Source organism: Physeter macrocephalus, chromosome 19 (assembly GCF_002837175.3).
Source record: "Physeter macrocephalus isolate SW-GA chromosome 19, ASM283717v5, whole genome shotgun sequence".
Lineage (NCBI taxonomy): Eukaryota > Metazoa > Chordata > Mammalia > Artiodactyla > Physeteridae > Physeter > Physeter macrocephalus.
Genome location: NC_041232.1, coordinates 22513100 through 22533998, shown reverse-complemented (window position 1 = coordinate 22533998; position 20899 = coordinate 22513100). Strand labels below are relative to the sequence as shown.

The 20899-nt window shown below is 46.1% G+C and overlaps 1 long non-coding RNA gene across 1 annotated transcript in view; it reads left to right on the top strand.

Moving 5' to 3' along the window:
* The window catches only part of LOC114484362 (uncharacterized), a 38601-nt gene that overhangs the window by 12686 nt on the left and 5016 nt on the right, over positions 1-20899 (top strand). Inside the window, exon 2 of the long non-coding RNA XR_003677152.2 lies at positions 1638-1699. This is a non-coding gene — a long non-coding RNA (uncharacterized lncRNA). The remainder of the gene's footprint in view (positions 1-1637; positions 1700-20899) is intronic.

Sequence of the window (20899 nt, the reverse complement as noted above, 5' to 3'; positions counted from 1 at the left end):
CCATGGCCGCTGAGCCTGCGCGTCCGGAGCCTGTGCTCCGCAACGGGAGAGACCACAACAGTGAGAGGCCCGCGTACCGCAAAAAAAAAAAAAAAAAAAAAAAAAAAAAGGACACACGGAGATGCTCCAGGGCCCCAGGCACTGCCTCTCCCCATGTGGACATGCTCTTGAGCTGAGTCAATGAGAAGCACCCAGATGCAACCTGAGCTCCAATGTGGGCCTCGTGAACATAGCTCAGCCTAGCGCTGCCATTTTTGTTGGTCCTTTTGCCGGAAGCGAGGTTTAGCTCTTGGCGGTGTGAGTGCACTAATCCTTTCTCAGTGATGTAGGAACATGTTCCTGGGGCAGAGGCGGAATCCCGGAGGGGAGGGGGAGGTCTGCACCAGCTGCGGGTCTTCTCTGGGGCTCGGCGGGCCAGCAATAGCAGTGTCCGTTTCTGCGTCTGGCTGGGTCTGCCGTGTGATGTTGGACGTGGTGCTTGGAGTCTTAGCTTCCATGCTGCTTCTCTGGTCCTGCCCAGGGTTCTGTGAGCTCCCCAACAGCCTTGCAGGACGCTTTTCTGAGCTCAGTAGCTAGAGCCAACTTCTGATACTTGTGACCAAGAAACTTGATCTTAATGAAAGCTACTCTTTTATTTATTTATTTATTTTTTTGCAGGACAAAGATCCCGAATATGGGATCTTAGTTCCCCAACCAGGGATCCAAACCCTGTAGTGGAAGCACAGTCTTAACCACTGGACGGCCAGGGAAGTCCCCAGCGAAAGCTACTCTTAAAGTATTACTTTTGGCTGCTGGACTGCTGTCTCTTCTTTTGCTTATTTGTTACTGTGTGGCACTGTAAAGGCTGTGCTATCTGGGAAGCTGGTGTGTGTGTGTGTGTGTGTGTGTGTGTGTAAATTTAGCAAAGGAAAACCCTGAGAAGTTAACCGGATTTTACACCATCATGATTCCTGCAGAAAAATGGTATAAAATGTGTCTCAGGGTCCTGCTGGTTCAGTAAGTGACATTATCTCCTTAAACATACTCATCTCCACGGGGCAGGTGGACTGTTCTCCAAATGCACCATTTCCTTTGCTGGCTCTTCTGCACCGATGTCTGCAGAGACATAAAAGGGAATCAGAGAGGAGAACATGATTCACATTTTCTGCCTCTGAACCAGGAAAACCCAGCCTTCAGCTGCTATTGATTTACTTTCTGTTTGGAGAGGTTGTTACTTGCTCCAATGAAGGCTGAACGCAACTTTATCAGCTTTTTCAGCGCTGCCCCAGGGAGGATGTGCAGAACTCCCACTTGACGGATCCAACAACGTCTCAGAGCCACATCCACCCCAAACCCCGTGTATTTATATCATATCCAAGATCTTGTTATCTTTTTCTAGCAGCCTTGGCTAGCAGAGTGGTGGGGGTGAAGAGAAGGAAAGTCACAGGAGGGGCTTGCCACTTTCTTAAAGACAAGATATCAAAACCACGAACATGTTAGCTGAAGTAAGAGGAAATGACAAAATATATGTTCACTTCTGTTCAGCAACTTCCGAATCCTCTCTCCAGACACACGAGCATTTTCTTAATGCCTGTGTGTGGAGTACAGGGCCAGCGGTGAATGAGATGCAGTCGTTCAAAATTGTGTCCGTTCTCCAGGTGCTGTTGGCAGAGGAAGCAGACACATCAGGAGTCATTTATGACCAGTGCTGGCTTCACAGGTAAGCAAGCTCGGGGCCCCTGTAGGGCACTGATGCTCTGAGCGCTAAGTTGTTTGGTAAAGCTGGGCCACCTTCGTCTTGTCTTTTCCCAGCCCTGCATCTATCCCTTCTTCTTCTCTTAACAAAACCATATAATCTGGGGGTGCGGGGAACTGAGTCCACTTTTAGTCTATGAGTTTTCCTTGGCTCTGGAGGTAGGCATTTGACCCAGGCAACTAGAGCATTGAATAGTCTTAGACACAGTGGTGGCTTGATAAATACATACGTAATACAGTGGTCTAAAGAGATTCAATTCCGGGTATTTTGTCTGAATGGTTAGCAAAAAGAATGGTTCTTCTCACTGGAGGTACTGAGAGGTTAAAAATCAAGTCTGACGCTCCTGGTGGCCACATGATTCTGCCTGCCTGGGCATGCAATTAACACGGAGAAAAGCAGAACTGAGAGCCCGAGAGGCTGACAACAATTGGAGTACCTGGATTCAGCTATACCTGAAGCTTCCTGGACTTTTAATTTTATCTAGCCATACCCCTCCTTTTCTCTCGTAAACCATTTTGTGTTGGATTTCCTATTGCTCGAAACCAAAAGAGTCTTTCCTGCCACAGAAATCATGCCATACTTCCCATTCTTTGCTCTCCTCCTTGTCTCCTTTTCTTTTTTTTTTTTTTTTTTTTTTTTTTTCGGTACGTGCCTGGGCATGAAATTAACACGGAGAAAGGCAGAACTGAGAGCCCGAGAGGCTGACAACAATTGGAGTACCTGGATTCAGCTATACCTGAAGCTTCCTGGACTTTTAATTTTATCTAGCCATACCCCTCCTTTTCTCTCGTAAACCATTTTGTGTTGGATTTCCTATTGCTCGAAACCAAAAGAGTCTTTCCTGCCACAGAAATCATGCCATACTTCCCATTCTTTGCTCTCCTCCTTGTCTCCTTTTCTTTTTTTTTTTTTTTTTTTTTTTTTTTGCGGTACGCGGGCCTCTCACTCTTGTGGCCCCTCCCATTGCGGAGCACAGGCTCCGGACGCGCAGGCTCAGCGGCCATGGCTCACAGGCCCAGCCGCTCCGTGGCATGTGGGATCTTCCCGGACCGGGGCACGAACCCGTGTCCCCTGCATCGGCAGGCAGATTCTCAACCACTGCGCCATCAGGGAAGCCCTCCTTTTTTATCTTGTTTGACCCTCAAATTTTGAAATTCTGTTGTTCTTAGGTGTGTTCTCTTCCACTCAATTTTCCAGCTCTCTGCTAGTAACATCGTCAAGTTTCTTTCAGATTATAATGAATGAATCAGGCACTGGTGTCATTAAACAGCATCCAAATGAAGACATACCTGGACTTGACCTTGGGCAAAGCTGTCCCCGGTCCAAAGCCACATTTGGCTTCATTTTTCAAGCTCATATATCGCCTGTGAGAGCTGGTTTCCCACACACAGAGTTATGGACTGAAGGGCCCTGTACGATCTGGGATTTCATTTTATTTTTGCCAATTCACCAAAAGTTTAATATTTACACTCAAGTTTGTGCTTCCAAGGGAGAGTCATTATTTCCTCTCTCGGTTTCTATGATGCTTACAAAAACGATCCTGAAGCCTGCACTTGGGACTGAACAGATTACAGTATGATCCCTGACACATGTGCGGTAAATATTTCTGCTGGGATAAAAACCCCTCATTTTATAATCTGTCCTCTCTTCTCCCAGAAGGAGACCTTGAATAAAGCCCACAGAAGCCAGGGCCTTACTCGAGAGGCCAGCTGGACAATACCCAGAAGCAGAGGAAAAATAACTTTGACTGTCTGTTTTGGGGCCATGTCTCTGAACATGTGGCTGAACTTGTTCCTGAGAAAGGCACAGTCACACTTTGAACTGCAGACACAGGGAACACTGTGCTCTTTTACATGGACAGCAATTATGTAGGGAGCAGCCTCCGAATACTTAGAACACATTAAAATTTTTATCAAATAAACATTTGGACATCATGGGTGACAAGGACCTGAATACAGGCCATGGGGCCTGAAAAAGGGTTTCCATGGCAACCTCGCTTGGCTATGAACGCAAACCACAGACAATCACAAAGGAGAGGCCAGCTCTTTCCAGCGAGACCCACCTCCTTGACTGAAATCCTGCTTTGGTGCCCTGCTCCTGAATGAGCGTCCCTGGTTCGTATTTTCAAAGATGACTTCAGCAGGTATCACTTGTAACTCCCCAGAGATGGGTGTGTTGGGCTGACTCTCTGTTTAAGAGGACGGAAAAGGCGGCTTGAGAGAAGCCACACGTCACTCAACCTCCCTAAGTATCAGAAGGATGAGGATGTGGCTGCCCAAGGCCAGGGGGCCCCCAACTCAACTCCCGTGTTGTTGGTTGGATGCTATTGGCCTGACCCCAACATTTGCAGGGCCCCAAAGCAACGTTCATGGTGGTCCGCATACCATGTATAAATGTTTAAGAGTTACTGATCAGGCTAATTATTAAATGAAATGTGTGCCATCCCCCAGCTTTGACCCTTCAAAACAACCCAGACAGCCAGGCTTGACTGAATAGCCTTCATAGTCACGTGCAGAAAACGTCTGAACAGGGAAATTCAGCCCCCGACACCTGGCCACGGCCCTCCCGCACCTCTTCCTTCCCACATCCCTCTCCCAAACTTACAGAGACTTACCTGCACACACATGGCCACCTGTCCTGCAGAAGCAACCTTTCCTTGGACCCTCTGCAGACAGCGGCCCCCAGGCTCAGGGCTGGGCACACAGGCCTTCTGGTCTTCCCTTCAGAGGTTGGCCTCAAGTAGAGGCCCTTGCTGGCCTGGAAGTGAGCCTGGGGCCATTGTGCAAGGGATCCTGTGGTCCATATACCTGGAATATGGTCCAGAGGGGAGCCCAAAACTCCTAGTGGGCATGTCCCATTGGCATTAATATCCTCAGGCTGCCATAACAAAATACCAAAGGCTGGCTGGGTTAAACCACAAAAATTAATTTATTGGGAATTCCCTGGTGGTCCAGTGGTTAGGACGCTGCTTTGATGGGAAAAGCAGCAGTTTCCCAAAGAGGGTATAGTTCTCGGGGCTTTCCTGGTGGCACAGTGGTTGAGAGTCCGCCTGCCGATGCAGGGGACACGGGTTCGTGCCCCGGTCCGGGAGGATCCCACATGCCTCGGAGCGGCTGGGCCCGTGAGCCATGGCCGCTGGGCCTGCGCGTCCGGAGCCTGTGCTCTGCGACGGGAGAGGCCACGACAGTGAGAGGCCCGCGTACCGCAAAACAAAACAAAACAAAAAAAACAAACAAGAAAAAGAGGATATAGTTCTCTTCACAAGGGAGAAGCAGAAAACCGTTGTTTCTGATAGAAAAGCTCTTTTTGATTGATCAAAAGATCCGGAGTTGACAGTTTGGGCCAAGGGTGCACTGAACTGAGGTTGATTTTTCCACACTTCCACTGCAGGGGGCACGGGTTCAATCCCTGGTCGGAGAACTAAGATCCCACATGCCGCGTCGTGCGGGCAAAAAAATAAAAATAAAAAAGTTAATCTCTTCACAGTTCTGGAGGCTGGAAGTCCAAGATCAAGGTCTTGACAGGTTTGGTTTCCTCTGAGGCCTCTCTCCTTGGTTTGCAGACAGCCTCCTTCTTGCCCCGTCTTCATGTGGTCTTCTCTCTGTGTGTGCCCACCCCTGGTGTCTCTTTGACCGAATTGTCTCTCCTTATAAGGACACCAGTCACGTTGGAGTAGGGCCCAACCTAGGAGCCTCATTTAACTCAATCTTCTCTTTAAAGGTCCTATCTTTGAATACAAACACATTCTGAGAGATTGGGAGCTAGGGCTTCAACATATGAATCTGGGGGAGGATACAATTCATCCCATCATAGGCTCCTTTCCGGGGAGGGACGCAGGTCTGTAATAATACACTGGCGGAGGAGAGCCAGACCGGGGGCCTGTGCAGTGTGGGGCCTGCCTTGCCTAGGTGTGAGGGTACTGCTGGGCTTTCTGTTTGCTCAGCGCTAAAGCTAATGGTCTGGCCCCCTGGTTTTGGAGACCTCTTCTCACAGCTGGGTCATTTACATGCTATTCTCAGATCCTCCTTGACCTAGAACATGATCCTCTCTGCCTGCCACACTCATTCAGTGGTGAGCATCGCTGGAAAGCAGTGGCATTTTGCCAAAATCCATGGGCTATCGGTCCAGTCGAAGGTGGTCAGCTCATAGAAGACCGCCGCATCCGTTGCCGGATTAATCATTTGCAGAGCTAAAGAAAGGGGGAGAAATCAGCCTGTGCTGTTGATGGGAAAAGCAGCGGTTTCCCAAAGAGGGTATAGGTCTCTTCACAAGGGAGAAGCAGAAAACCGTCGTTTCTGATGGAAAAGCTCTTTCTGGTGGATCAAAAGATCCAGAGTTGACAATTTGGGCCAAGGGTGCACTGAACTGAGGTTGATTTTTCTGCTCTTGAGGGAGAGCCGAGTTTGATCATTTGCGAAAACGGAAACATTAGCAAACAGTGGATTCCCCTTTGCAGGCGCCCAGCAAAGGGGAAACTAGTGCAGCAGACACGCGCTTCACTTGTCAACCTGCGCCAGCCGGGCACCGGCGTCTGACAAGTCCCGCAGGAGGTACCTCTCCTTCAATCTTTCTTCCCAGGAACAAAGACAAAATGGTAGAATTTGCTGAACACGGATCTTCAAAGAAAATTCCCAGCCCATAGACATGCCTATACTCCCGGGACCCACCTTTGCATCTTCTGATCCAGTCTCAACACAATAAAGAAGAAAGAACAAACAAGTGATTCCTAGTTGTTGAAATTAGGAATTTTACTAATAACATTGTAACCGAAAGTGGGGTCTGGCTGCTCGCTGCTCAAAAGCCAATAAAGAGGCCAGGTTGGCGGAAAGGAAAGTTTGCTTTATTTTGGTTGGGGGGACAGGGAGAAGGGCGGACACCTGTCCAAAGGCCGACCCATATTGTAAGGAAGCCTAGTAGTCAGAGAAGAGAGAGATGCCCAGTCTGACCTAGTAAGCAAAACTCTCCCGGCTGTGCCTTGTTTGAAATACTGACCTGCAAACACACAAGATACAATACTAGTGAATTGCTGTTTGAAGCCACTGAGATTTGGGATAATTTGTTACACAGCAACAGGTGACTGAGACACCAGGGAAGGAGAGAACATGGACAGTAGTGAGCGTTGCTCACCCCAGCCCAACTGGTGGGCAAGAGCTTTTATAGACGGAGGGAGGGGGCTCCGTGCAGATCCAGCACGGGCAGCTCCGACAGGCATCTTGAAACTGGTCAGCGGTGGTCTGACCAGTGTCATCTTGATTGTTTTAGGTACAGTTAATCTTCAGTTCCAGGGTCGGTTTGTCTCCATTTCTTGGAGGCCAGTTCTTGGAATTGTGGCAGCTTATGTCACGGCAACAGTCTGGTCATCATGTAGTTAACATCTTCCACCTGATGGGGGTTTCAGTATCTGCAAAACAGCTCACAGGACATGGCTCAGAATATTATCTAGAGCCCTTGAGGAGGAACTAAAGGTCCTTGACTATGCTTAGTGACTAAACTATTATAATTTAGTCTTGTTGGACTGTTTTCCTTTGTTTCTGCATTTTCTCACTTCTCTGATTAAACTCATTCTTTGGCTATAGTTTTTCCACAGACAAAAGGCAGGCTGAGGACATGGGGGTAGGGGCACGGATCAGAGGGTGCTGCTCCGTTTCAACATCACTCTCCACTGAGTCACTTAGAAGAACTGGGCGCTGGGCTAAGTGTTTTGCCTGCACGAGATGAGAAAAATCTTCTCGGTGACATCGAAGTCAGGCATCCTCCCATTTTACAGCTGAGCAAACTGAGGATAAAAGTCATTGAGGAATTTGCTAACGGCCACTCAGCTAGTACGTGCCCTGAGTCAGTCGGCTTTTCTTCTTTTTTTAAAGTGTACAATTCAGTGGTTTTCACTCTGTCCACAGAGTTGGGCAGCCATCACTACAATCAATTTTAGAACACTTTCGTCACCCCCCCAAAGGAACCCCGTACCCTTTGGCTTTCTTGTCCTCATTCTCCTCAGCCCCAAGCAACAACTACTTAATTTCTGTCTCTATCGTTTTGCTTATTCTTGACTTCCTATGAATGGAATCATACAATATAAGTCCTTTTGAGTCTGCCTTCTCTCAATTGACATCATAGTTTCAAGGTTCATCCATGTCGTAGCATGTATCAGAATTGGATTTCTTTTCATGGCTGTTTAATATTCCATTGTGTGGACATTTTGTTCATCTATTGATCTGTTGATGGACATTTGGGTTGCTTTCATCTTTTAGCTATTGTAAATAGCGATGATATGAACATTCATATACAAGTTTTTGTGTGAATACCTGTCTTCCTTTTTTTTTTCTTTTTTTTCGCTGCCTTGGGTCTTTGCTGCTGCACACGGGCTTTCTCTAACTGCAGCGAGCGGGGGCTACTCTTCGTTGCAGTGCGCGGGCTTCTCACTGCGGTGGCTTTTCTTGTTGCAGAGCACAGGCTCTAGGTGCGCAGGCTTTAGTAGTTGTGGCACGCAGGCTCAGTAGTTGTGGCATGCAGGCTCTAGAGCACAGGCTCAGTAGTTGTGGCGCACGGGCTTAGTTGCCCTGCAGCATGTGGGATCTTCCCGGACCAGGGCTCGAACCCGTGTCCCCTGCATTGGCAGGCGGATTCTCAACCACGGCGCCACCAGGGAAGTCCTCCTTCTTTTTTTTTTAAAAAACACGACTTTATTGAGCTATGATTGACATGTAAAAAGCTGTACATGTACATCATGTTGCTAAGATCTTCCAGTTTTCCCCTCATTCCGTCTCCTGAAATAAATCCTTCCATTTTTCTTCTTGAAGAAATTTCCCAGTGAGGCGCTGACCTCTTGCTTAATTTGAATGAATGCTCCCTCCCCCTACTGCAGAGATTCTGCAGTCTTCTTTCCAGTGGACGCCTTGGTTGGTTCTCCCATTTCTTGGGTCCCACGTCTTTGGGTTTTTCACCCTCATTTTCATCCACAACTTACATCTTCAATAATATGCTCGGTTTGGGAGTCTTTTCGTATCTGAAAATGAACTTACTTTGTCCTCACCCTTACATGATAGTTTGGCAAGGTTTAAATATCTAGGTTCAGAGAGATTTTTACTTAGACTTTAAAAAAAGAGTTTTATTGAAATATAATTGATTTACAATGTTGTGTTAGTTTCTCTTTTTTTTTTGGCCATGTGGCATGGCTTGCGGGATGTTAGTTTCCCAACCAGGGATCAAACTCAGGCCCCCTGGCAGTGACAGTGCCGAGTCCTAACCACTGGACCACCAGGGAATTCCCTGTGTTAGTTTCCAGTGTACAGCAAAGTGATTCAGTTATACATACATATATATTTATTCTTTTGCAGATTCTTTTCCCTTATAGGTTCTTACAAGATATTGAGTATAGTTCCCTGTGCTCTACAGTAAGTCCTTGGCAGTTATCTATTTCATATATATTTACTTAGATTTTGAAAGAATTATTCCACATTTTTGTAGCATTGAGCACCATGCATGATAAGCTTGATGCAAAGCTGGATTCTGAATTCCTTCAGAGGTGAATTCTTTCTCTCTTGGAGCTCTTAGTATATTCGTTTTATCTTGAAAGTTCTTAAATCTCACGAGGATGTGTTAGATGTGGGTGTTTTAAAAACATGTTGTGCTTCCATGAGACAAATTCTCTTATTCTAAGATTCATGTCTTTCTATTGCTCTGGAAATTTTTATTATTTCTTTGATATTTTTCTCCCTTCCACTAGGTCTAGTGTCTCTTGAGCTCTTCATAGCTGCTGCCTTGCTGTATCTTCTGGGAAAATTCCTCCAGTTCTTCTTCCAGCCATCCAACTTAATTTTTAGTTTAGTTTCAGTAATGTTCTTTTAAATTTCCAAGAGCACTTTTTTTGGTTGTTGTTCCCTGATGCTTCTTTATCACATTCTTGTTTTCTGGGTAGTTGATTTGAAAATGATAATTAGGATTTTTTTAAGCTCTCTTCTGTTCTCTGAATTATCTTGGTTTCCTACCTGGTCAATTCATGTGCTTACTTTTATTAGTCTTTGCTTTTCTTTCTTTTTTTTTTTTTAAATAAATTTATTTTATTTATTTATTTTCGGCTGCGTTGGGTCTTCGTTGCTGCGTGCAGCCTTCTCATTGTGGTGGCATCTCTTGTTGCGGAGCACGGGCTCTGGGCGTGCAGGCTTCAGCAGTTGTGGCACGTGGGCTCAGTAGTTATGGCTCGTGGGCTCTAGAGTGCAGGCTTAGTAGTTGTGGTGCACAGGCTTAGCTGCTCCGCGGCATGTGGGATCTTCCCGGACCAGGGCTTGAACCTGTGTCCCCTGCATTGGCAGGCGGATTCTTAACCACTGTGCCACCAGGGAAGCCCGAGTCTTTGCTTTTCTTTGTAGGTCTGCTTCTCTTTGGCAGTCGATCCATGTTTGGGAACAGCTTATCCACATTTAAAAAATTGTCCAGTTGCTCTCCAGATATTTTATAACATTTAAACACCCGCCATCCTGTTTGGTGACATTCCTCTCTCTCCACAACCCCCTCTATTTGGAGTGACTTCAGTAAAACAATTGCAACACCAATCATTGCCGGTTTGGAAGAGGACAGATGATAGACTGCTTTCGTTTGCAATCATTTGACCATTTCTGAGATGTTTATTGATTTTTTATATGTCTTCTTTTGCCAGTTAGTAACTGGTCAACAAATGAAAACAGCGAGGAAGCAGGGAAGAGACGGCTGGGAGAGAAATTCTTAGGCATCTCTGAGTGCTCTCTCATTAAATACCACCCTTCTTTCTCTGCCCCCCCAAGTCAGAATGGCCTGGCATCCCCCCTTCTCACTCCGCTCAATGAAAAGTAATAATAAGTAAGTAAGACGAGTTACTTTATTCAACTGGGAAGAGAGATAAACTAGTCAAGACCAAATAGGAGAGAATGCCTTCTCTAAGGCTGCAGAAGATGCTTGGCTAATGAGAAAAGAGACCTTTTGGCTACCATTCTCCTTTATCTTCTCTGATCTATTCTCGCGGTTGCATTAGGAATTTCTACATTTTTCATTAAATTGCTCCAAATGAGGAGAAATCACCACGCTACAGAGGCTCCTCTTTGGAAGTCATAAAGCCAGCTCTTTAGAAATGCAGGCACAGGTTGAATCAGACAAAAAGCCCTCATTATGGGGGCACGCTGAAAAAATTCAGACCTGTGTGCACAGATTGGGGTCGGGAGCAAACGGGACGTGACAGCAGATGCCTCGGTTCCTTGGCGGGAGCCTTGCAAACCAAGAGAAGAAAGAGTAATACGAGAAAAACAAACAGAAGTTTATTCATGTGCTCATTGCGCATACCCAGGGAAGAACTCCGTGATGAGTAATTCAGAAGGGTGGTTAGAACTTGGGCTAATAAAGCATCTTAATAAAAGCACAGTCATTTTGTATAGAAGTGACAAGACAAAGGAAAGGGACTTTGAGCTTCTAAAGGCGGCACATTGTTTGAAGGTGAATATATGGAGGAAATTAATGGGAGAAAAGGGCTAGTTAGTAAGGTTTGTTATGTAGATTTTCCTCGTGCTATCTCTGGGCTGATAAGATTCTATCTAGAGTTGTGTCCGGTGATTCAGAATCTTCCCGCCCTTCCTGGTAGAGAGGGAGAGGGCAGAGTTTTGCTTGTGTTTGCTTCTTTTTAATTGTCTTCACCTCATAATGATTGGGGTGGCATACTCTGAACCCCTTCAAATACTACTGAGCACATTGCATGTGGTGAGTCCAAACTGAGATGTGCTCTCAGTATTTTACTAGGGATTTACTGTATTTACACAGGATTGACTGGATTTGGAAGAATTGCTGCAAAAATACAAAATATCCATTAACAAATTTTTATTTGATTACATGTCAAAAGGATAATAATTTAGGTAAATTGGCTTAAATAAAATATTTAAATTAATTTTTTTTTTTTTTTACTTTTTAAAAGGTGGCTTCCAGAAAATTTTAACTTACATATATGGCTTACATTTTGTTTTTAATAGACAGTGCTGGTCTAAGAGCACCGTGAAATGTCTCTTATCTATTCATACAGGCAACATATTTATTGAGAAACTGCTATGTGCAAAGCACAGGATACCCGAGAGGGAATAAGGACAGAATCTCAGTCTCCCTTGCCAAGGGTCCCCCTGAATTAGGAAATGACTGATCCAAGCTTTAAATCCAGGGGCGTCAGACTTTTGAGCTGTACGGGGTCCCCCCGCCACAACCCTCTCCTTGATCTATGGTTAGAATTCCACATCCTCTCCATGCCATTGGGACAGTCATACCTTCTCCAACCCAGCGTCTGTACTTTCCCCACAAATAGTCTGTCCTTAGCATGTTGGAGCAGGAAGCAAGCACAGGTGGACCTGTGTTATTATCGTGCACGTGTCAGGGCAGCATGATTGGCAATGTAGCATATAGGTGGTCTGCCCAAACTCTGGACACACACACAGAGGCAGCAGTCTAGAAAACAGAGCCCTCAGCTTCTCCGGTCCTTTTCTCACTCCCTCACCATCTGGTGACCCAGTACCTGCCCACCTGGCCAGAGCAGCCTGGGGTCCTTAGCAGCCCTGGGGGGCAGGAGAGTGTTGTTTGTTGGCTAAGAGGAGTAGTCATCTCATCGGTCGCTCGAGAAGAAGCAGGACTCTTCCTACAATCTGCTTGTCTTTAATTAACCAAAGAGAGAAAATAGATTCAAGAAGATGACTCAGGGTGTCAGATTAGGGGAGGGAGGGAAGATGGGAGGGGGCCCACAGGGCAGGTTTGCAATTACGTGGAGATTCACCGGGATCAGGTTTAGCCTCTCGGTGGCTGACTCTGGTTCTGACCTTTTATTTCAGAATTGCAATGGAGCTTAAGATCTTTCCCAAACAATGGGCTCAATGATCCTAACAGCTGGGGCTGTTGCCAGCTGGACTCCCAGGGAGCTCGAGTGGCACACCTGGTTTTTACAGAGTGTTTCAGAGACATCAGACCGAACTCACGAATAGCTCACATTTATTTAACACTCATCAGACACGCGGTGCTAAGACGTTGGCTTGCATATGCTGTTCTATGTGAGGGGCAGTGCGGTGCAGTGGTTAGGGGCTTGGCACTGGATCCAGGATGCCCAGTTCCCGTGCTGACTTTCCCCCCCAAATAGACAGATGACTCTCGCTAAACAGCTAGGCCTCTTGGTGATTGACTTTTCTCATATGCAAAAGGGTGGCACTAATAAGGCTATTACCCCATAGGTTTGTTGTAGGGAATAAATGAGTTAATTTTTTTTTTTTTTTTTGCGGTACGCGGGCCTCTCACTGCTGTGGCCTCTCCCGTTGCGGAGCGCAGGCTCCGGACGCGCAGGCTCAGCGGCCATGGCTCACGGGCCCAGCCGCTCCGCGGCACGTGGGATCCTCCCGGACCGGGGCGCGAACCCGTGTCCCCTGCATCGGCAGGCGGACTCTCAACCACTGCGCCACCAGGGAAAGCTCGAACCCACGGCCTTTTAATTGAGATCACACACCTGGTCTCAGGACTTAATGAAGCTCAGGTTCTTTAAGTCTTACCGCAGAAAGAATTCAGTGAGAGACAAAATGATAGGTAAGAAGTGGATTTATTTAGAGAGGTACACATTCCATAGACAGAATGCAGTCCGTCTCAAAAGGCAAGAATGGCCTTGGGAGAAACACAGAGTGGGGGCCATCTCAGAAGGCGAGAGGTTCCAAAATATGGAGTGGTTAGTTTTTATGGGCTGGGTAGTTTCATAGGCCAATGCGTGGGAGGATTATTCCAAGTATTTCCGGGAATGGGTGGGGATTTCCAAGAATTTGGCCACCGCCCACTTTTTGGCCTTTTATGGTCGGCCTCAGAACTGTCACGGCGCTGGTGGGTGTGTCATATAGATGCTGATGCATTACAACGAGTGTATAATGAGGCTCAAGGTCCACCGGAAGTCGAATCTTCTGCCATCTTGGACCTAGCTGGTTCTAACCAGTTTATGTTATGTCCTAACATATGTCCATTCTTTTAAAGCTTGTGCCCTGCCCCCTTCCCTCCTGTTTCAACTCCATCTCAAGATCCTTAATCACATTTGCAAAGTCCCTTTTGTCAAGTAAGTTAAAGTTTTCACAGCTTCTAAGAATTAGGATGTCAGCATCTTTGGGGAGCCATTATTCAGACGACCCGAAGTCGTTATTCTTATTATTGTTATCACCATCACCATCATCATTATACCTGAGACATCAGTATGTCTTCCTTAAAAATAACAAGGAAGGTTAATTTGGGCCATACCCAACTGAAATTGCAAATCAAACATAATGGTGGCATTTACAAGTTTGTGCAAAACAATGGTTTCTTTCAGGATTGAGTTGTACATTCTAACCCATGCAAGTGGCAGAATCAGATTTGCACCAGGTCTGTCTGATTCTTGAATCTTTGCCTTGACCTCCATGTGCGAGAAGAAGGGACGTATTGTGTCAGAGTCACACAAATGTTGAACAGAAACATTAATCGGGGGCCAACGGCTTACCCAGATTGGTTCTCATTTTGCCTTTTGCCCATTCATCAGGTGAGGTCTCCCGAGGCATCTTATAGGTTAAGCGCTGAGCTACGGGAAAACATGCCAACGTGCGTTGACTATCTAGAATCCACCTTGTCCTTCTTCCTGCCTGCTGTAACTCTGTGTACTTTGCTCTGTATACTGAGGCATTCCTGAATATTGTGTGTAGGGCAAAATCGAAACATGGCATGTATGTTTCCTCTTTAAAGGCTCTTCTGGTGGGTCCTTTTGTAGAGCAAAGCTTTGAGGAAGGAGACTGATTAATGCCATGTTAAAAAATTAAATGTAGCAAATACAGATTTCAATATTTCAACTCAAGTCTGTGAGACACGCATCTTAGCTTTTCTACCATCATTTGATTTCTGTTAAGGCAGACATACCTAAACACCTACCTCAAAGACTTCCCTTACCCCCCAGAGCGGTTTGTTGCAAAGGATTTTGATGCATGCAGGAGTGGCGTGGAATTGGGATGTGGTCTGCATAGCCCCACCAGGTTTTCCTCAGACCTGGTAAGGAGCAGGGGCCCTAGAATGATCCTGGGGAATTCTAGAGCAGTTTGGGAGTAAGTTGAATGTGAGCTGGGCCTAGAGGAAGGTTGTGTTGGAATGACCCCTGCATATGGGGTCATATCTAGTAGGGCCCCATATCTATGGGGGCCCATATCTAGTAGGGCCCCCATGCCCCATTCCCAAGATAATTTCATGGCACTACTTCAGCCTATTGGAACTTAGATGCATCCTTGGGGAGCAAGGAGGAGAATCCGAATTGCTTGAAATTAAGCTCTTGTCCCTAAAGGTAAAAGACTTCATAAGAAAAATTAATTTCAGTTACAGAAAATAAACAAGAAAATGATATTATTTTACAGACCTGAGTTTGTGGCCTAAAAGCCATTACACCAGAAATAATTTTTTGTATCTCGAGGTTATTTAAATTGGAAGCCCATTTGCTTTTACTATATAAAGTCGTTTATTTATTATTTAAATCAGTTATTAAGAAGTAGAAGATTCTAGAACTTTCCATGTCCACTCGAGGCCACGAGTGTCCTTGATACAAACAGGGAAGAGTGATTTAGGGTATCATCATATTTGCTACTTCTGAACTTTGACTCTGGGTGATCACAACTTTTTTTTTATACTTGTTTTCTTTTTGTTTCTTTTTTTTTTTTTTTGGCTGCGTTCGGTCTTCGTTGCTGCACGTGGGTTTTCTCTAGTTGCGGTGAGCAGGGGCTACTCTTTGTTGCGGTGCGCAAGCTTCTCATTGCGCTGGCGTCTCTTGTTGCAGAGCACGGGCCGTAGAGTGTGTGGGCTTCAATAGTAGTGGCGCACGGGCTCAGTAGTTGTGGCTCACGGGCTCTAGAGCGCAGGCTCAGTAGTTGTGGCGCACGGGCTTAGTTGCCTCGCGGCATGTGGGATCTTCCCGGACCAGGGCTCGAACCCGTGTCCCCTGCATTGGCAGGCAGATTCTCAACCACTGCACCACCAGGGAAGTCCCCCTACAATTTTCTTTTTCATGTAATTGATCTTCCTTGATTGGAAAATGCCTCGTAGGTGTTGAAACACTGCTTTGCGTCCCAGTCATCCTAGTCCTAAAATTTTTATGTAATTGCGGGGTCTGCAGCAATTTGTGTTTGTTTTCCTGGGTGTGAAACTGATTGTGGACTCCACTAGGATAAGGCACTTCATTTATACCAGGTAAAAAGATCCAAGGGGATGTGGAGAAAGAAGAATACTACTTATTCAAAAACCAGACAAAACACACAACACAAACACCGACATGTTGAAGAGGGATGATGGCTGCTTACCCTGATTTCACAGCCCTGATACTCTGATCCTGACCCCACATAGAACCAGCATTCTGCTATGATTGGGCTTCAAAACTCCACAGAATTTCTACAGATGTCATTTGTTGGAGGTTTTTTTTTTTTTAATTTTTCAATCATCGTCTTAGTAAATGGATAGACTATCTGCCAATTGCACAATTAAAAATCCCAGAATCTTTCCTTTTCCTTAACCCTAGATGTGATCTATTAGCGAATCCTGCTGGTTTTACATCTTAGATTGAGTACCTCCGGATGCAAAATCTGGGACAAGGATTTGGGAGCGAGTGATTAATTTTGCAATAGCTCATTTCCAAGGAGGCACCAAAATGGACCTGGGGAAGTGAGAGGAGAAAAAGAAGGAAGCCAGCACAGTGTGGAATGAGCCCCATCCTGATGGGATGCTCTCCCCAAAGGTCTCCTCTCACGGTGATGCTACCAATCTTTTCAGCACGATTCAGGGGCGTTCACTCTCCTGTTTAGAACCCTCCAGAGGCCTCCACGTTGCCCGCTCCCCTTCCTCTGCCACTCTGGGCTGGCATCATCCTCCACCATTTCATCCTGCAACCTCTGCCTTCCAGCCACACTGGCATGTTTCTAGTTCTCAAATACAGCCATCCGCTCATTCTTGCTTCAGGCTTTTGCACCTACCGTTCTCTTTGTCTGGAACCCTGTTACCCAGGGATAGCTGGGTTTATTCCTAAATTCTCAGCTTAAATGTTGTCTCACACCTACCCTGTGGGAAGTACTCCCCTTCCACGCATGGCGCCCAGTGATTCTTCACCGCTCTGTTTATTTCCTTCATAGCACTGTATTTTCACAGTCTGATAGCATCTCATTGATTTAGCTCATGTTTATCTATTTTCCCTTTAAGAATATACTTTCCATGTATATTCCTCTTGTCTACTTGTCTACTATTCCAAGTACATAGACGAGTGTCTTATTCATAGAAAGTTCTCAGTATTTATTGAATGAACAGATGAGTGAATTTCATCCTGTCTGTGCCCCGGTGTTCCTGCCTATATCCAGTTATTTCATGTAATGACTCCCTCTTTCCACGGCTGAAGCACAGCTCTGAAAGTCACAGCATCCTGAGATCTCACCGTTCAACACGGCCTGGCTCTTCCAATCCCACCCTTCACTTAGAGGACAACATAAATGAGAGAAAATGTAAATCTGGACCCCGAACTTAACCTCAAGTTTTTAAATCAATGAAATTTCACAGTCTGGTAATTTCTTTCCACCCAAATGCCCTCTTTGACAGAAGGAAGAAAAGGCTTTTTGGACAGAACATTTTGGTTGGTAGAATATAAATTGAAAAGAAAGCCATAATTTGCTTCATTCTTTGAAACATTACCTAATGTTCTGTCTAAAAGAGAATGGTAACAGGATAACCTGACTTTCCTCTTCTTCCTAGTTCTACTTTGTTAACTCTTCTTGATCCAAATTTGCTCATTTATTAATTGAGCTATTGTTGATTTACAATATTGTGTTAGTTTCAGGTGTACATCAAAGTGATTCAGATATATATATGTATACACACACACACACACACATATTCTTTTTCAGATTATTTTCCGCTATAGGTTATTACAAGATACTGAATGTAGTTCCCTGTGCTACATGGTAAATTCTTGTTGCTTATCTATGTTTAAAAAATATTTATTTACTTATTCATTTGGTTGCGTTGGGTCTTAGTTGAGGCAGGCAGGTTCCTTACTTGTGGCTCGCCAGTTGTGGCACCCGGGCTCCATAGTTGTGGCACGCAAACTCTTAGTTGCGGCATGCATGTGGGATCTAGTTCCCTGACCAGGGATCGAACCCGGGCTCCCTGCATAGGAGCACAGAGTCTTATCTACTGCACCACCCGGGAAGTCCCGGTTATCTATTTTATATATAGTAGTGTGTATCTGTTAATCCGTAACTCCTAATTTATCCCTCCCCCCCTTTCCCCTTTGATAACCGTATGTTTGTCTTCTGTGTCTGTGAGTCTGTTTGTTTTGTAACTAAGTTCATTTGCAGATCCAAATGTTTAGGGGAGCATCTCCCCCGCAGAGAACTCCTAAAGCAGGAGCTGACTGTCACAGCCCTTGGGTTTTCTTTTTGTTTACTTATTTGGTGTTTAGAAGGACTTACTTAGGAAAACCACCCAACTTTAGCTTCTTCCAGGTGGAAATTTTGAGATGCAGAGACCAATCCAAAACATTATTATTTGGCCAAAGGTTTGAATAAAGAACTTGGAAAACATGTGCATTTTAAAAGCCAGTATATTATCTGGGCCTCTGGCCTCTGTCCCCAGTAGAGCTGTGTCCTCCACAGTCGTGAGGGAAGACAGAGTGAATTTTTATATCATGAGCCCATTTTCGTGTTGCTGGGAAACCGATCTCTCCAGCCACATGTTTTTTCAATGGCTGGTCCTTGCCGTGCGCTCACCTCCCTGTGCAGGGTCTTTGCCCCTGTGCTTCCCTCTGTCCGGTGTTTTATCTAGATCACATCCTAATGCCTCTAAGGAATCCCATGCTTCAGGCCACATGTCCTCAGAGTGCCCTGCTCTGACCTCCCTGGCCACCTTGAGTGTCGCATCAGAGCTGTCCCTGCCCCAGCTACCTCTCTTCTGCCATAGTTGAAACTTGGGCAAAGGTCTGTGTGAAGGTTTGATTAATACTTAAAATGGAGAGTGCCTGGATCCCTATCTCTGGGTACCGTCCCGTGTGTGCCCAATTTCACCTGCTTTCCTTTCCAAGATCCAGCACCAGAGTCTTTTTCTTACCAGATCCCACCTTGCTGACCTGCACAGACGCCAGGGAGTGTCTGGGGATTTACATCCTCCCAGGGCGGCCCTGAACCAAAAAGAGTCCTAGGAGATCACCCACATAACAGCCTAGCCTTTAACACCTCCCTGTCTTGTTTTCTTAGCTTCATGTCCAGTCGAGAAGCTGGCAATTTCCTGAAGAGGAAATTGTTCACTGGACTCACTTCCCTGCAAATCTCTTATCTCAGGAATTTCAGACCCTCAGTTCCCTGTTGCCTCCAGTGTCCTGGACATAATATTTGTCCCTCCAGCCCGGTGAGCCTATTGCAAGCTCTGGGCTGTCATGTTTGGTTCAGCCTCTGAGCAATACAGCGTGCATGGACAACACCCCAAGGAGAGAGCTTGGTGGCCAATGTGGGGCTCACCTCTGTGCCCGTCCCCGCTCCCTGGGATCTTTGCCCTCCGGTCTCCATCACCGTGGTACCAACCAGGGTTCTTGGCCTCCTTAATCAATAGAAATTGATCAGAGGCCAGACAAGAAATTCAGGCAAGGCTTTACTGGGGCCCCTGCTGCAGCGGGGCGGGGGTGGGGGGTGGGAGGAGAGAGAACAAACAACAGCTTCCCTTGCTTGCCCGCTCCCCGAGGCGGGGGGCGGGGGAGGGGCAGCTGGCTCCTTCTGTGGGGTGAGGGGAGGGGTGTGTCCAGGGGTCGGGCTGGAGGCGTGGCTCAGGTGGTCTGCCCCGCCCCGCTTAGGTGGTGTTGAGTGCAGGGGGCGTGCGCAGTGCCCTGCGTTGGCTCCGGACCCCCTGCTTTTGCTCCAGGCTCTTCAGAAATGGCAGTTGGATTTTTTTTTTTTTGGTCTTTTTGTATCTTGTTGACCGTAATTTGCCCCAACTGCTCATGCACGCAGTTATCTTTAGTCCCTTCTAGTTTCTTTGTATTCTGTTACTGGAGGAGACGTGTGTCCAGGTGCAAGCCCTGCAGCAAAAGGCCCCGGCTCCCAGGTCCCAGCCTGTCTCAACTGCAGTTGCTCTCCAGTGCCTTGAAACAGCTGTTCTGTGGCCTTTAGGCCGCTTGTGTCATTATTAGCCATGGAAGAGTTCGTCTGTATGAGCGACTCCTTCATCACCGTCACAGAAGGCAGGCTACTCACTGATGCAGGCTGGCCGTCACCTTCATTCCTTTCACCTCATCTTCCAGGGCTCCGTTTGCCCTTGAGGGCAAGATGTAAACTGTAGCCTCCACTTGGAAAGTGCAGCCCAGGCTGCCTGCTTGGCAAGCAGATGGTATTCTTGTTCAAAGGAGAGCCGTAAGCTTCTCCTCCAGGTGCAGGGATATCGACAAGCAAAGATTGGGCTGGATTTTAGTGCCCAGTTTCCCCTGCCCCGAGGGGCCCCCTCGTGCAGCCCACCGTCTGTCCCATGCACATGGGAGCCCCATCACCTCCGATTGAAGGCTGCGGAATTATACTTAATTATACTTTAAAAGTATAATTAATTAATAATTAATAAAATAATTAATTAATAAAAAAGCAATTTTTGCACTTTGATCTCAACCGCGGAAGAAAAAAGACATCGGAGGGCAAAAACCTAGAAGGACATCACCAAAGCTCCAACGGGGATGAATTCGGTCATTTTTATAAATTGTTTACAATGCTCTTGGGCTACTTTTAAAAGTGGAAAAATAATTTAAAACACGTTTATAACAGTATAGTTTCAAAATATGAATAGGACCGTGCAAAATTATGTCCACCATTTGAAAAAAACACTGAAGCGTGTGTAAGATGAGTTATTAATTTTTATTTCTGGAAGGAGGAACCAGAGGCCTTATTTTTCTTTATTTCTTCTACTTTTCTAGATTTTGTGTCATGAGCCTGAATTGCTTTTTTTGGGTCAGTATGATTACATTTTTAACACAAGAAAATATATGTGAAGCTTGTATTAGTGTAATAATCAAGACCACAGTTTTTGGAGATACGGTCAGGGGTTTGAGTCTGGCTCTGCTAGCTCCTAGTCTTGACCTTGAGAAGGATGCTGTTTCCTCACCTCTGATATGGGGGGAAACACACATGC